Source organism: Cornus florida, unplaced genomic scaffold (genome assembly GCF_030987335.1).
Source record: "Cornus florida cultivar Cherokee Brave unplaced genomic scaffold, ASM3098733v1 CherokeeBrave_3.0.0_Hap2_Chr09, whole genome shotgun sequence".
NCBI classification, from domain to species: Eukaryota; Viridiplantae; Streptophyta; class Magnoliopsida; order Cornales; family Cornaceae; genus Cornus; species Cornus florida.
This window is the reverse complement of record NW_026775579.1, coordinates 45,058,615-45,075,411: the sequence shown is the minus strand read 5'-3', so window position 1 is coordinate 45,075,411 and position 16,797 is coordinate 45,058,615.

The following is a 16,797-nucleotide window of genomic DNA, read 5'->3' as shown; positions in this document are numbered from 1 at the left end:
GGGACAATCCCTATTCACCCTAGCTATATTAGTAGTTAGAGGTAGTAGTGGCTCTTTATAAATTTAAACTTGGCCACACTTTCATTGCAATTTGGGGTGTTACGACACGACCGTGCTGGGTGGGAGGAATGGTCAGAGCACATTTTTAGTCACAAGATATACATACAGTGGCTGCGTCAAGCACGAGTTGCGCTAGCCATGCGTCTATTTCGTAAGTTGAAGGTGCCCCGCGACGGTCCAGGGCTAGAGTTATTGTTGTCAAGGTGTAGTGCAACACACACCTTTGTTGCCAAATGGGGAGAATTTACACCCATGCTAGGGGATGTGGCCCAATTGCTGGGCCTACATGTCATGGGAAGGGGGTTTACAATGCCCTTGGTGATGGATGCTGTAAAGAAGGGTATAATGGCTGCGCTAAAATAGGGTCTAGAGAAGACCAAAAATTATGGTTCTTTCTTTAGTGCGAAGGGAGCCATGCGCAACGAGAGGGCAGAAGGGGCCAGAAAGAGTGCAGCAGGGTCCTGGATATGATACTGGTTCAAAGATCTACAACCATCGTTCAAAGGGGACAAGTCAAAGCGTTCATCCGTTGAGGGGGACAAAATTAGGCACCTTGCAAAACTGGCAGCGTATGTACTGTGCTGGTTGTCAAAGTATGTATTCCCAGGGACACCGGACGATGCGCCAATAAGTCTATGGTGCCTGATAGCAGTGAAAATATCAAGTGGAATAGCGATCCCTTTAGGGCCATTGTTTTTGGGGACCCTATACCAGCGATTGGACATGATTGCTGATGAGCGCTGAAAAGTGCGCATTTAAACCCCTTAAGCTCAAGTATTCTAGGACCTTTATCTATCTTAATTTCCCGTTTTAGACTAATTTCATGTTATTGCCCTTTTCAGGTGCTTATCCCCAAAATAAGTCAATTCATCCAAATTAGAGCATAAAAGAAACAATCTCAAGCTGAATGGAAGAATGAAGGAAAGTGGAAGCAAAGTGGTGGAAATCAGCATCTTTGATCGATCAGGAATATTTTCGATCGATCTCACATTGATCGATCTCACCTCACCAAGATGGATCAGACCCCTTGTCCTTATCCTCAAAGAATTTCCATCTTCAATTGATTCAACTTTCTCCAGATCGATCGAACTTCTTTGATCTTTTCCCCACCTACCACTTTTGTCTTTTCCCAAAATATCCTAAAAATATCTCAGATTTGTCTTATTCCAAAAAGGCGCCGCCATGGATTGATCGATCTGGCCATAATTCGATGGATCTGGCCACAGTTCGATCGATCTCATCTGAATTTGATCGATCGAACCTCCTTAAGTCTGAATTAAAACAGAGTCCATCTCATTAAAAGATGGCTTGTGGTGCAATCATTGAAGGGACCCTAGTGCACGAGACTTGACTATTGGGTGTGACACTTGAGCTACTTATATAAGGATTTTGAGCCATTTTTACATCATATCTCAACATAACTTAGAATCTCATATCACATATCTTGGAGAGGATGCTAGAACTTAGAGAAACATACACTATTTTGGGAGTTCTTCCATTCTTCTAGGGTTTCCATCAAAAAGAAGAGCATTTCTACCATGGAAATGGCCCTTAAGGGTTGGATGACTACATCAATAAGTGGCTAAACATCTTCTTGGGGCTAGAGTTAGCCCTAAGCATGCCTTCTAGACTTTAATGCTTTGTATTTAGAGGGGATTTGTGTTGTAATGTTGTCTTGACACTTGATTTATATATGAATCTTGTTTTTACAATGATTTGTATTCATTAATACTTCCAATTGATCATTTCATTCTATCCATATGTCTATGTATGCTAAAGTAGATGTTCATCTGTTTATCTCTTGGTTTTGTGATATTGATGCATGTCTATGTATATTGATGCTATGAATCTAGAGATTGTCAAAACATAGTGCTTAAATATAATACTCTTGTGGTTTGTTTAATGGTTCATACTCATTTCTTGATGGATTATGCCTCTACCTTAGTTTAATTAGTTTAATTTTTATGTCCTTAGCATAGAAGTAGTGTAGTTGCTTTACTTTCTTAGATGTGAGGACAATCCATGTTTGTTGTTTGATGTTCCATACTTATGAATGCAAGTAGTATAATTCTCTAACTTGTTAGTGTGTTGATTATGAGTTTAAAGGAAGGATTAATGGCTTAGTTTGATATATTGTGCTATTTACTAGGTTGTCTAGACAATGTGTGTTTAATTAGTCAATCCATACTTGTTGATTCAATTAATCACACCTCTTTGAATTGTAACACATGTTTCCCCTCATTTATTACACATTGAATGTCTAGAATGGTGATGTTTAGTGGTAACCTCTAGATCCCAAGACCTCTCTCTCTTTCTTGTTCTCTACCCTTTTATTTACTTTAGTTGTTTAGTATTAAATTCATTAACATTGTAGTTTAATTAACCAACAAACAATCTTTTAATCACTCGACCTACTAATCCGATCTTGTTTCCATATTAACATAGCCCTCAATCCCTTAGGACGATCCATACTCACCCTAGTTATATTAGTAGTTAGAGTTAATAGTGGCACTTTATAAATTTAAACTTGGCCGCACTTTTATTGCAACTTGTTGGTGTTAACACGACTACGGCAAGACACACACCAAGTTTTGGCGCCATTGCCGGGGATTGATTTGGCAACGCCGTGTTTTGGAAACAATTAGGAATTAGTACTCTTTTGATCGTGTCTTTATTTACTTTATTTTTAGTTACTTATTGTGTTTGTTCTTGATTGGCTTGGTGAATTTGAGCAAAAGAAGTTAAGCAAAGGAGAATTGAAAGCAAGGAGCTAAGCTAAGTAAAGCATAAAAAGGGTTAAAATCTAAAATTTGCAAAACTAAGCGGAAAAATTGAAAAATGAATTGAAGTTGCTTAAGGACCCTTTGTGAGTTCTTTCTAACTCAATCTCTAATTAAATCGTCGGCCCGCATGGTGGCAAGTTTTTCAATTCTTAGATAAATCGTAAGCCCGCATGGAGGCAATTTACTTTTCTTGGCATATTGTTCAAGCATGGGAGTATGGAATCATTGTATGTGGAGATTTGTTGATTGATTTATTGTGGAGGCGAAGTGATTGCTATTTTGTTGTTATTTGTTTTGTTAGTGCATGCATGGTCGTAGGTTATTAAATCCTACCCTTGTCCCATTTGATTTCCATCTTGAATCGGTTGTTCGTAATCCTAGGGGAAAAGGTAGTTCTTATCACTCTATTTGATCAATGGAGGAGCAACATGATGACCATGTGGAGGACCTTGGTCACATAGACTAATAAGGCATCCTCCACCCTAATGTGCATCATGACAACATTCAAGTCTCATTAGGCATGCCTAGACCATTCATCCCACCACAACAACAAGGCCAAATTCCATTGGGAATGCCTCGGCCAATTTTTGTTCCACAACCTCCCATGGTTCAAGTTAATCACGGTGTTCGTTTAGCACCATCGGTTGGGAATCCTCCCATTGCTTTGTGTGATCATTATGTTCCAAATGAATACAATGCACTGACATGCATTCAATTGCCCCCTTTTAGAGCATATCACTATGAGATTAAACCGCAAACCATTCAAATGCTTCCTAACTATCATGGACTTCTAAGTGAAGAACCGTAAAAACATTTGGATGAGTTTCATGAAGTGTGTTCCACCGTGAAATACACGGACATGCCAGAAAAAGTGTTAAGACTCAAACTTTTTCCTTTTACGCTTAAGGATAAAGCAAAAATATTGGTTCAGCAATCTTAGACCTTTTTTGATAAATTCTTGGGCAGAAATGCAACAAGAGTTCCTGAAGAAGTATTACCCGGTATCAAAGACCAATGCTATGAGAACTTCCATTCGTGAATTTTCTCAAGGGGAAGGGGAACTGTTTCATGAGGCATGGGAAAGATTTAATAACTTGCTTAGGAAGTGTCCACATCATGACATTCTTAAATGGCAATTAGTCCAATACTTCTTCAAAAGTTTACGGGATAATAAAAAAGGAATGGTAGATGCATCTATGAGTGGTTCTTACCTTGATAAATATGAGAATGATGTTTAGCAATTGTATGAAAGTATGAGTGAAAATTCCATGCATAGATCTTTGTCCTCTAAAACTGGTAAAATTCTAGGTGGAAGGAAGAATGTCGGCTTATATCAAGATGACAATTCGAATGACATTGCCGTTGAGGTGAAATCTTTAACTCAAAGGTTTGATCAATTTTTGGTTAACCACAATTCGGAAAATCAACTGTCTTCCTCCCCTAATCATGTTCATCATCATGCATCTAATGAATCTTGTATGACTTGTTCTAGTGTCTTACATACTACTTCCAATTGTCCCTATGAACATGTGCAAAATGAATATCATGAACAAGTTAATGCTGCATTTGTCAATCAAGGGTATAATCCCTATGGCTCACACTACAATCTTGGATTAAAGAACCATCCAAACTTCTCTTAGAAAAGCCAAGGGGAAGTTTCAAACCCTCCCCAAGGTGGTTTTCAAGGAAAGTATGTTTCGCCTCCAATACAAAGCCAAGGTTCCGAAGGTTATAGATCTTCGTTTCAATCATCACATGGAAACCAATTTTCTAATTCTCATTTTCTTAATCAATCATTTTATTTCCAAGGAAATTCTAGGAGTCCCACTTTTGAGGAGAAAGTGTTGACCGCTTTGGGTACTTTGGAGGCAAACACTCAATTGCTTTATTCCCACTCTTAATCCATTGCTAAGCTAGAAACCCAAGTCGGGCAAATAGCTAGTACCTTAAATGCTAGAGAGAAAGGGAAGACGTCTCTAAATGCCCTACCAAAACAACAATTTGTTGTAGAAACCAATGAAGGTCACACAATTGAACATGTTAATACGGTGACAACCTTAAGAAGTGGGAAAATTGTGGAAAATCAAATTGGCATTTCCAATGAAGAGAATGAACCGGTACAACCAAAAGTTGACACCCATCCCGTTTCACATTCTATTCCTCCTTCATTGCATGTGCATGATCATCTTTGTGAGAAAATGTTAAAAAATGATTTGAAAAGTGATTTAAACAATGGTTTGAAGAATACTTGTGTTGAAGATGTTATGACAAAAGATTTTGAAAAAAACTTTAAGCCAAAGGCTCCATTTCCGGACGCCTTGAAAGGGTCTATTTCTCTTGAAAAGCAAAAGACCAAAGTGAATGAAATAATTGAAGTGTTTAGGCAAGTGAAGATCAATCTTCCACTTTTGGATGCAATTAAGCAAATTTTGGCTTATGCCAGGTTTTTAAAAGATCTTTGCACCCAAAAGAGGAAGAATAAGCGCCAAGCACCAAAGAAAGTAGTCTTGACCGAGCAAGTGAGCTCCATCTTACAACACAACACTCTCCCAAAGTTTAAGGCCCCCGGTTCACCTACTACTTCTTGTATCATTGGTCACCATGTCATTAATCGGGCTCTTTTAGACTTAGGAGCAAGTGTAAATCTTCTTCCATACTCGGTGTATGTTAAATTGGGCTTAGGAGACTTAAAACCGACGTTGGTGGTTTTGCAACTTGCCGACCGATCCATTAAAAAGCCCCGGGGTATCATTGAGGATGTTTTTATTAAGATTGATAAGTTCTTCTTCCCTGTTGATTTTATTGTCATTGACACAGAACCAGTTTCGAATCCCAAAAGCCAAATTCCCGTTATCCTTGGCCGTCCTTTCTTGGCAACCACAAATGCCAATATAAATTGTAGGACGGGGATAATGAAAATATCATTTGGGCATATGAAAGTGAAATTGAACATTTTTAATCCAACCCCGAATTCAATGGCTAAGTATGAAGAAGTGTGTGTTGTGGAGAAGTGTGTTGAAAATGAACTTGATAAAGTTGAGTCTTTGATTGATGTTAAACATTCCCATGGTTTGCTAACCAAAAAGAGCTCAAAGAAAAATGTGTGCAAAGCTAGTGTTGAAAGGGCATGGAAGCCCAAGAATAGCATGGACAAAGGATCGTTAATCTCCTTTGATTCAAATCCTACAAGTTGCTTAGGGAACAATTTGTTGGGTGGGATTCAAAGTGACATTTACTTCGTCAAGGAGGGGATGCACAACAAGATTTTTGATCCAGGCTAAAAGAGCCCAACGTCTTGCTAGAGACGTTAAACACTAGCGCTTCGTAGGGTTTACAACCCTATTCCTCCCTCATTTCTATTTAAACTTTCATTTCTTACGTCGTCTAGATATATTCTGGGTTCATACACATTGTTAGGAACTTTGGTTGAGAATGCATGCACTGTCATTTTCAAATTAAGCATTTTGTGCCTGTTCGATCGATCTCGAAAGAGGTTCGGTGATCGAACTACCAACCCTGCATCCAATCATCTCTGTTCCATCGTGCGTAATTTTCCTGCATATTTCACCTCTCTATGTATCGTGCGAACTTCATTTCCGATAGATCTGAGTGTTCCAAGATCGATCGAGATTTTCCTCAGATTGATCTTCAATCCATACTTAGAAAAAAATTTTGAACCCATGAAAAATCACCTCTCTGTGCATCAATCGAACTTGTCTGCAGGTTTTCACCTGTTGGATTGATCAAACTTTGATCGATCTATATTCGATCGATCTCATTGCTTCCTGTTGACTTTGACATCTTTTTTAATTGTGTTTTTAATTTAATTATATATATATATATATATATATATATATATATATATTCAAAAATCCAAAAAAAATTATTTTATTTTATTTTTTATTTATTTTCCAAAAATCCAAAAACATTTTGTTTTAATTTCCAAAAACTCCAAAAATATTTTTAATTTTGAAATTTGTTTCATTTTCAAAAATTCAAAAATTTTCAAAAAGTACTTGTCGTTTTGTGAGGTTAGAACGATCTGAGTCCCTTTCAGATCGATCTTTGTTCGATTAATCCGATTTCTTAGTGATCGATCGAATATGTCGGAAACAGTTTTTAAAAATAGAAGCCGAAGGTCATTTGGATCGATTTCAAGATCGATCTCAGACCCTAGCTTCTTCCACCGCTGCTCATCATCTCTCCCACCTCCGGCGAACCTCCGGCGACCATCCCAAGTATTCGAACTCCATCTTTCGCTTCCGATTTCATTTCATCTCTTCATCTCCACTTCTCTCATTCGGTTTGGTAAGTTCTAAGTTTTATTTTCAACTTTAAGCTTCAATATTGATTTTTCCGTGTTTTCCATGTTAGATCTGAGTTTCCATGTTTGATTTCTACCTATTTTTGAAGTCTCAAAGCATGTGATACATATGTATATATATATATATATATTTGTATATATTTTATTCCGATTTTGTTTTCGGGGGCCACGTGCCTACATAAGTGACCAATGTTGATGTGTTGAAGTGTAGAGGGACCCACAAGCTTGCTTAGGTGCCCCCCGTGTTGTCCACATCACAGATATGTGACTTTTCATATTTTTGTAGAGTTTGATTGATCACGTTTTTCTCTGATCGTTCAGAGAAAGATCGATCTCACTCAATTCCTGATCGATCCAACTTGGATCGATCTCATTTTTTCATGATCGATCGAACATCATAGATTTGCATACCCACTTCACATGCCATCTTTTGTGTTCCATGCTATCTTATATTTGCCTAATGCTTGTGTTTTCCACATTAGGTGCATTTTATTCTGTCATATTTAGCATGTTTTACTTATTCATTGTCTATACTTGGCTACATTACAACTTGCATAGATTCATGTCAATTATTCTGAGTTGTCTATCTTACTTGACATATATGTTTCTATATATTGTACTTTAATTCTTTATTCCTGTACTAACTTTATCTGCAGGTTTTCTTTTCTTTTTGTAGGCCATGGCTCGAGTAAAGACTGTCGCCTGTAGGCAGTATAAGCGCAGAGTGCGACAGCGTATAGAGGAGCCCACAGAGCCTTCCCATGCTCAGGACCCAGCTCCAGAGCCAGCTACAGCTTAGTCCTCATCAGCTGATACCAGACTACAGTCTTCTGCATCCACATCATCTTCTTCTGATGAGATTGAGCATGTACCACCTCCTTCACCAACACCAGCACTGCCAGGCCAGATCCGAGACAGACTTAGCAGGAGATATACACGCCTTCAGGTGGCGCATGAGTTGGTCTTCGACATTGCATTCTTTTCCCGGTCGATTCTGACCTGGGCAGCCTTTGATGATATTGAGCGGCGGGGCATTTAAGCCATTTTTGCTCCAGTCACTTATCCAGTTTACCCGAGGCTCGTTCAGTTGTTCTTCCAGAACCTCCGGCCGGCCCCAAGTAACCTATCAAAGCTGCGGACTACTATTGATGACCATCTCATCCACATTCCTATTGAGTCATTGGCCACATCCTTTCAATGCCCGCATATCTGCCCTCCCAGCCTTCATTATCCTATTCTCAGGCGGCTATCTGATGCAGATATAGCCGTTGCTCTGACTAGCCATTACAGTGTGGCGAGACATTCGCCACTCGAACTTATCTGCCCAATGATTTATGGTTCTTTGATTCGGTCTTGTACCAAAACGTATTTATGGCAGGCCATAAGATCCAATAGCGTTCAGACTTTCTTGCAGCCCTCTATGCCTTCTATACAGGCCATTGGTTCTCTGTTCCTGCACTCATTTGGAGTGTTATGATGAGATTTTATACGAGCTACATCAGCAAAGCCAAGCCTGGCCGAGCCACTTTCCTCCCCTTCGGACATCTTATTACTCAGATCCTCCGAGATCAGCACTACCCTTTCCATCCAGTGGAGCATACTGAGTCAGGGGCTTGCCACTATGGCAAGAAGGATTGGAACAAGAGTTACAATGCTCTTATCAAGAGCTTATAGAAGGAGACCATCTTGGCAGCAGAGGAGGCAACAGAGACAGAGATGGCAGAGTAGGCAGCAGCAGATGATCCAGCAGACCCACCGGCGGCTACGGACGCACATACGGACATAGATCTAGAGCAAGAGCCTCCAGAGGAGTCACCATATCACTCTCCGGCAGGGTTGCCATTGCATTCTCAGGAGCAGGGTCAGGATATACCTCAGTTTCATGATCCAGTTATCCTTGACGTTCTAGTTCTGACACCTGGCTTAGGAGAGCGTATACAGACTTTGGAAGTCGTGGTTATCTCTTTTTGGTCAGATGTGGCCTCCCTCAGCACTGATGTGACTACTCTCCGCCTAGACGTCTTGGCTGCATTGCAGGATTTATCCAGAGATATCCAGGGATCACACCCCGCTCGCCCTACTTCCTTTGCCTGATCTCTATACCTCTGTTTCATCTTATTATATATATCTGTGATACCTGCTATTTTTTATACTGTTACGATATTTTTGCAGCCAGTCTGTTGGCCCTGATACTGTGATGTACTGTACATTATTTTTCTCTTTCTATGCATGCTATGTTTGGATGTCAGATTCTTATATAGATACATCTATCTGTTCTTGACTCCATTATCAGGTGCATTCCAGTGACTCAGTGAGAGAGTGTTACCCAAAATTATTCAGGACCATCCTTTTTCCTCTCTCCTTAGTTCATTTATTATCCCATTTACACTTGCATGTCCACTGTGCACTGTTATTATCCCCTTTGTTTTCTGATTAGCTTTTCTCCTAGTGCTATCTTTTCAGGACCACAGTCAATTCCAAGTTTGGGGGGGGGGGGGGGGGGGGTTGTACTACCCACTTTGGATACTTATGTTCCGACCATTTTTTGTCTTAGCTGTACTGGTATACTCTTTCCTTTGTTCTCTTTGCACATTGAGGACACTGTGCCGTTTAAGTTTGGGGGTAATGGGTGTTATTTGTAGTGTTCGGTTTTAATTCAAAAATTTGAGCATAACTTGTGTATTTGAGGGATTTTCTATGATTGGTCCATGACTAGCTGTGATTTTGATCTTTTGAGGACTATATTGCTTAAAATTTAAAAATTGCTTGAATTGACAGTCCAATACTCCTTGTATGCCTTGTGGATGTCATTTAGAAGTAAATTTTTCGAAAATTTGATATTTTGCTTGCATTTGTGGTCCACATCATCCTGATTTTGTGATTATTTTGAGATTCACTCTAAGATTTTACACTAGCACAGGCGCACACTAGCATTTATTTGTGGGGTACATGCTTTGTTGATTATTGAATTGGTTATATCCCAATTAGGCTAATAGTGCATTGAAAGCTTTCATTCTTGATAAAGGTGGATAACAAACCCTTTTCACTAAGTAGCTGGGATTCTAGCTTCATCAAGCACTGAATTTCTTGTGCCGACAGGTGGAGGGCCCAAACTCTAGGTTAATAATTGAATTACAAAAAAAATAAAATAAAATAAAATAAAATAAAAAAGTGAGGACTTCTTTTAAAAGGTGAGAAGTGGGAAATGATTAGATGGAGATTGTTTTGATTTGTAGTCTAGTTGATTTGAGCTTGTAAGTCCTTAAGGGTGTTTTAACACCTAATGCCCTAAAGCCGTCTGGTTTGGGAGTCATTGACCTAACATTCGACCTCATGGATCGCTAGAAAGCTTAATAGATCAATGCATTACACCATGCTTCCATCTTTGATCTTTAGGAATAGGCAAAAAAAAAAAAAAAAAAAAAATCGAGTGAAAAGAATAAGTGCACCTAGAACAATAAAGTTTTAATAAAAGGTCCACTCTTTGTCTTGATGATCGGTACTAGATTTGTGTGCTAGCTTGAGGGTAAAGATGTGATCATTTTTTTAGTTAGCTTAGATAGCAACATATTTGATGCCGGTCCACTCAAAAAGGATTATAAAGTTGTTTTGATTTGCATGATCATTTTCTTGATGTGTGGAGGACCATACTTGTTTGTTTGATGTTGAAATTTTGGGAAATTGCTTGGAAATGGTTGAAAAATTGTATACTTGATGTAGTTTTCTCCCAATGCTTGTTTGCAATATTAGTGCCTCTTTTGTGAAAATGAGCTTTAATGTTTTTGGGTATCATTTCTAGAAACCCTCATAAGACTTAACTCGTCCACTAGGGGTAACCTAGGGGTTTAAAAGGCTTGTTGCATGTGCTAAATGCAATCGTGTTCCCTACGAAAGTGGCGTTATCCATTTATTGTTTTCTAGTTCATTCTTGTATAGATGTTCGTTTCATTCATTTACTTTATAGTTCATTGCTAGGGACTAGCAATATTTAAGTTTGGGGGTGTGATGAGTGCTAAAAAGTGCGCATTTAAACCCCTTAAGCTTGAGCATTCTAGGAACTTTATCTATCTTATTTTGGCATTTTAGACTAATTTCATGTTATTACCCTTTTCAGGTGCTTATCCCCAAAATAAGTCAATTCAACCAAATTAGAGCATAAAAGAATCAATCTCAAGCTGAATGGAAGAATGGAGCAAAGTAGAAGCAAAGTGGTGGAAATCAGCAATCTTCGATCGATCAGGAATATTTTCGATCGATCTCACATTGATCGATCTAACCTCACCAAGATGGATCAGACCTCTTGTCCTTATCCTTAAAGAATTTTCATCTTCGATTGATCCAACTTTCTTCAGATTGATCGAACTTCCTTGATCTTATCCCCACCTACCACTTTTGTCTTTTTCCCAAAATATCCCAAAAATATCTCAGATTTATCTTATTCCAAAAAGGCACCGCCAAGGATTGATCGATCTAGCCTTAATTCAATAGATCTAGCCACAGTTAGTTCGATCGATCTCATCTGAATTCGATCAATCAAACCTCCTCAAGTATGAAATAAAACAGAGTCTAGCTCATTAAAAGATGGCTCGTGGTGCAATCATTAAAGGGACCCCTAGTGCACGAGACCTGACCATTAGGTGCGACACTTGAGCTACCTATATAAGGATTTTGAGCCATTTTTACATCATATCTCATCATATCTCAACATAACTTAGAATCTCATATCACATATCTTAGAGAAGAGGCTAGAGCTTAGAGAGACACACTATTTTGGGAGTTCTTCCATTCTTCTAGGGTTTCTATAAAGAAGAAAAGCATTTTTACCATAGAGATGGCCCTTGAAGGTTGGATGACTACATCAATGAGTGGCTAAACATCTTCTTAGGGCTAGAGTTAGCCCTAAGCATGCCTTCTAGACCTTAATGCTTTGTATTTTGAGGGGATTTGTGTTGTAATCTTGTCTTGACATTTAATTTATATATGAATCTTGTTCTTACAATGATTTGTGTTGATTAACACTTCCAATTGATCATTTCATTCTATCCATATGTCTATGTATGGTAAAGTAGATGTTCATGTGTTTATCTCTTGGTTTTGTGATATTGATGCATGTCTATGTGTATTGATGCTATGAATCTAGAGATTATCAAGGCATAGTGCTTAAATAAAATACTCTTATGGTTTGTTTGATGGTTCATACTCATTTCTTGATGGATTGTGTCTCTACTTTAGTTTAATTAGTTTAATTTTCATGTCCTTAGCTTAGAAGTAGTGTAGTTGCTTTACTTTCTTAGATGTGAGGACAATCCATGCTTGTTGTTTGATATTCCATACTTATGAATGTAAGTAGTATAATTCTCTAACTTGTTAGTGTATTGATTATGAGCTTAAAGGAAGGATTAATGGCTTAGTTTGATATATTGTGCTATTCACTACGTTGTTTAGACAATGTATGTTTAATTAGTCAATCCATGCTTATTGATTCAATCAATCACACCTCTTTGTATTGTAACACATGTTTCTCCTCATTCATTACACATTGAGTATCTAGAATGGTGATGTTTAGTGGTGACCTCTAGATCCCGAGACCTATCTCTTTTGTTTTCTACCCTTTTATCTACTTCAATTGCTTACTATTGAATTCAATTACATTGTAGTTTAATTAACCAAACAAACAATCTTTTGATCACTCGACCTAATAATCCAACCTTCTTTCCATTTCAAGCATGCACCCAATCCCTTGGGACGATCCCTACTCACCCTAGCTATATTAGTGGTTAGAGTTAGTAGTGGCACTTTATAAATTTAAACTTGGCCATATTTTTATTGCAACTTGTTGGTGTTAACACAACTACGGCAAGACACACACCAATTGTTGAGGACAGAGTACGCTCACTTGGGCGATATCCCATGGTGTCCAATGTAGCGATTGGGTTTTTACAAATGTTTCTGTATGAGCGCTTTCCTGCATATGGGCCTATACGATTGGGGCTAAGCGATTAAGGAGCACGAAGGAAACGCTGGGAGGGCGATGTTGCAGAATATCGCTTGGGGAGGTGATTGACTCCGAGCAAGAATTTGTATTCAGACCCTACAGAGGGGATATGGCTGGGGTGGTTGATTTGGGAATTTATTGGGAAGACGTCAAGGTGTTCACTCCAAAATAGGAGTCTGGGGATACGGATGAACAAACATTTACGTTGATAGTGCTGCTAGGATACTTACCTAGGCGATTTGAGCTGGGCGATGTATTGAAGGTGTACAATCCGAGGCGTGTACTAAGGCAATTTAGGTACGATCAGGGTGTGCCGCGATATTGTGGGTTGTTAGAAAAATATGATGAGTTGGAGTTAGCCTTGTTTCAATTTAGTGTGTTGTATGACTTGGCCAAGGAGAATATTGGTAGCGTCATGTTTCCCTCGGGAAATCATCAAGGCGATATCACAAGAGGCTATAGGCGATACTGGATAGACTGCTTGGGGGCGTTTAGAATGTTCTGTCTGCAGATCCCTCATCCATACACTCCAATGGCTGTGTATAAGGATAATGTCTCGCTCCGCATGCCTAAGCCTGGAGTGCAAGGCCAGAGATCGATAATGGCTCATTTGGCCTCGGAGATGGGTGATGTGGGGTATGACGCAGTACCAGAGGCATTTATGCCGGCAACATCAATTGATCCAAGGTTCAGCAGAGGGAGGGTAGGGAGGCTCTATCCGGGCCAAAGGAAAAAAAATGGAGCTACCGAGGTGTCCGATGATAGTGAAGAACCCATTGCCAATCTGATGCGGCGAAAGTAGAAAGCGTTGATGATAGACATATCAGAGGATGAGGAATCGAAGGAAATAACGGTGGAGATTGTGAAGCTAAATGATGACGGTCCTCCCAGTGTTAAGAATGTGGTGGAATCGACCAAGGGGGGATATGTCGAGCTCCGAGGACAAGTTTAGTGGGAATATTGGAGCAGCGTTATTAGCGGGAGGCTCAAAGAGAAAGATCGTGAGGCGATTAATGACAACCGAGAGCTCACTTCCTCCAATCCGTGCTACGATGGGTAAGTGTTAAATGGTCAATAATATTTCTAGTGCCCATTATTTGAAGTTGGTCCCTATAATTTGATTTGTATGTGGCAAGGCGTCAGCCACAGATAGGAAGGAAAACGCCAGTGACGATCCTGAGTATGCCACGGGTGGAGGAGCCCTCTGTGCCAAGGGCGCTGATGCTAATGCTGCTGTTAGAGTATCATGCGGATGGGGCCTCTACGGCAAAGGAGGAGGAAAGGGTCGAAGAACAGACTTCGGGAGATACTGTGAGGCTGGAGGACATGAAGGTTGAGCTACAGGTTGGTCAGCATGGAGTAGAAGTGTTACAGCCACAATCATCCTTGGAGGGTTCCAACAATACACTGAACATGCGAGCGTCTGATGAGGAGATCAAGAGTGGGAAGAACAGTGCAATAGGTGAAGTGCCCCTTAGCGAGAAAAGGCAACAGGGGGAAGAAACTAACCAAGTAGTGATGGCCATAGAAAAAGAAACAACAGAGGCCGCCTGGCAAAGGGTTATGATTAGGGCACGCTACATTCCATTGCTAAAGGCAGCGAGCCGAGCGCAGCCAGCAACGGTTGAGACAATCGGGGGAAAACATCTGGTGTTTCAGTGATTTGGGTACGAAGCCTTAGGGCGAGTGCTAGAGATTTTTGGTATGGTGGCGCAGGGAAAGGGGAGGGGTCTATGGACCTGATACAGGAGGCTCGCGAGCTGATCGAGCTACTAAAAGATAGGGTGGAGATAGAGTGGCTGAATGTGAGGTTGGAGGCTTGCGAGCGAGTGGTGGGACAAGCCTTCTTAGCCCACCAGATAGCAGAATTGGATGTGAAAATTGCTAGGGATAGGCATACGATGAAAGAGATTCAGGCTCGCCTTACTATGGCAGAGCAAGAGCGAGCTCTTATAGAGGAGACATACAATAAGCTTGGGGGTGATAAAGCAATTTTGTTATCTTATACATAGGCTAATGGTAGCAAGTGTATGGTTAACAGGTTTATAATGTATTCTCTCTTTGTTATTTGTGATTGAATAAAATGGAGCACTTGTATGAACATGAGTAGAAGATGGGAGATGTGATAGTAAGCAAGCATGTATTATTATTGATATGGAAATAACCCAAGTACAGAAAAAAAAAAAAAAAAAAAAAAAAACTAAATGTGATAAAGCTTTAACCAACTAGAATTGATAGGTTCAGCCTTGCTCACATTACCCTGCAATCTACAGTATCCATTGGGTTAGACCTCGATGACAACGAAGGGTGCTTCCCATTTGGGGGTGAACTTTGGGGCAGAAGTGTTATGCATAATGTGTTTGGCAGCTTTGAGGACAAGATCGCCTACTTGGAAAGTACGAGGTCGGACATGTTTGTTGCAAGCATTGGCCAAGGTGTGTTGATAGACCTTGAGGTGTTGCCTTGCTAACTGTGACAGCCCAAGTTTTTCAACCCGGTGCGTCAGTGATGAACCGAAAGATGATCCGATAACGGATCTGAAATGAGGAAGCAAAAGATGAACAACGGTCTCTAGAGATACAACAAGACTCTAAGACACCATTATGACCCTCAATGAGGTCACGGGACCCAAAGGAATCAAATGCGGAAACAACATTTCAAAAACGGACAAGAATGCACCTAGGGGCAAAATCATCATTTCCAGCTTAAAAGTGGGTGCCACCGAGCACACCATTGGAAAGACAACGAAAAATTAATGAACTTAGACTCAAAAATCGCTTGATTCGGAGTCCGGATGAAGAAAATATGGCTAACGGAAGAAGAAGGGGCAAAACGGTCCAAAAGAGGCAACCCATGAACATCTAACCGGTTAGGAGACCTTCCTAACCGGTTAGAAAGCCAAAAACAGTGAAAAAAACGCTGCTCACACTCATCTAACCGGTTACGAAACCCCTCGTAACCGTTTAGATGTGAAGGGGCAGTAAGGGTGCGACCCAAAAACCTGGCAGCAGGGGTTTTTCCGGAAAAAATGGAAATTTGAGGCCTTAGATGATATTTTCTGAAAAAACTCAAAGAAGAAACCCCCCTCAAAATCGAGTTTTCTATATGGCATGTAAGGAAAATCAAAAAATACGCAATGTGAAATGCCCAAAATGCCCTCCCAAGAAAACTGGTCCAGAGGGTCCAAAAAGCTGCTAAATTTAAAAACTGAGAGCTAAACTTCGGATGTGATTTCCGATGCCAAGATGGCGTTTTCTGGAAAAATATGAAAAAGGAACCCACCCTAAAATCATATTTTCTAATCAACCATGTGAAGAACGGAATTTTTTTCCCAAAGAAAATTCCCAAAATACCCTTAGGTCAGAATATGCAACAAAAGTGTAAAAATGAGTCCGTAGGAGGCTCATTTCACCAAAGAAGAAGCTTTGCCCGGAAAAGACCATGCACGCAAACGTAACTTACCTAGTAAGACATGCTACAATGGTCCATGGCCCAAAAATATGGCCGATACAAAATATGACCCCCCAACGGCCAAAATGCCAAAAACGAAGTTTGAAACGAAAACTTGGAATTTAAAATCATGAGATGGTTTCAAAATGCCGTTTGGCCCTTGGCCACACTTCATACATGGTGAA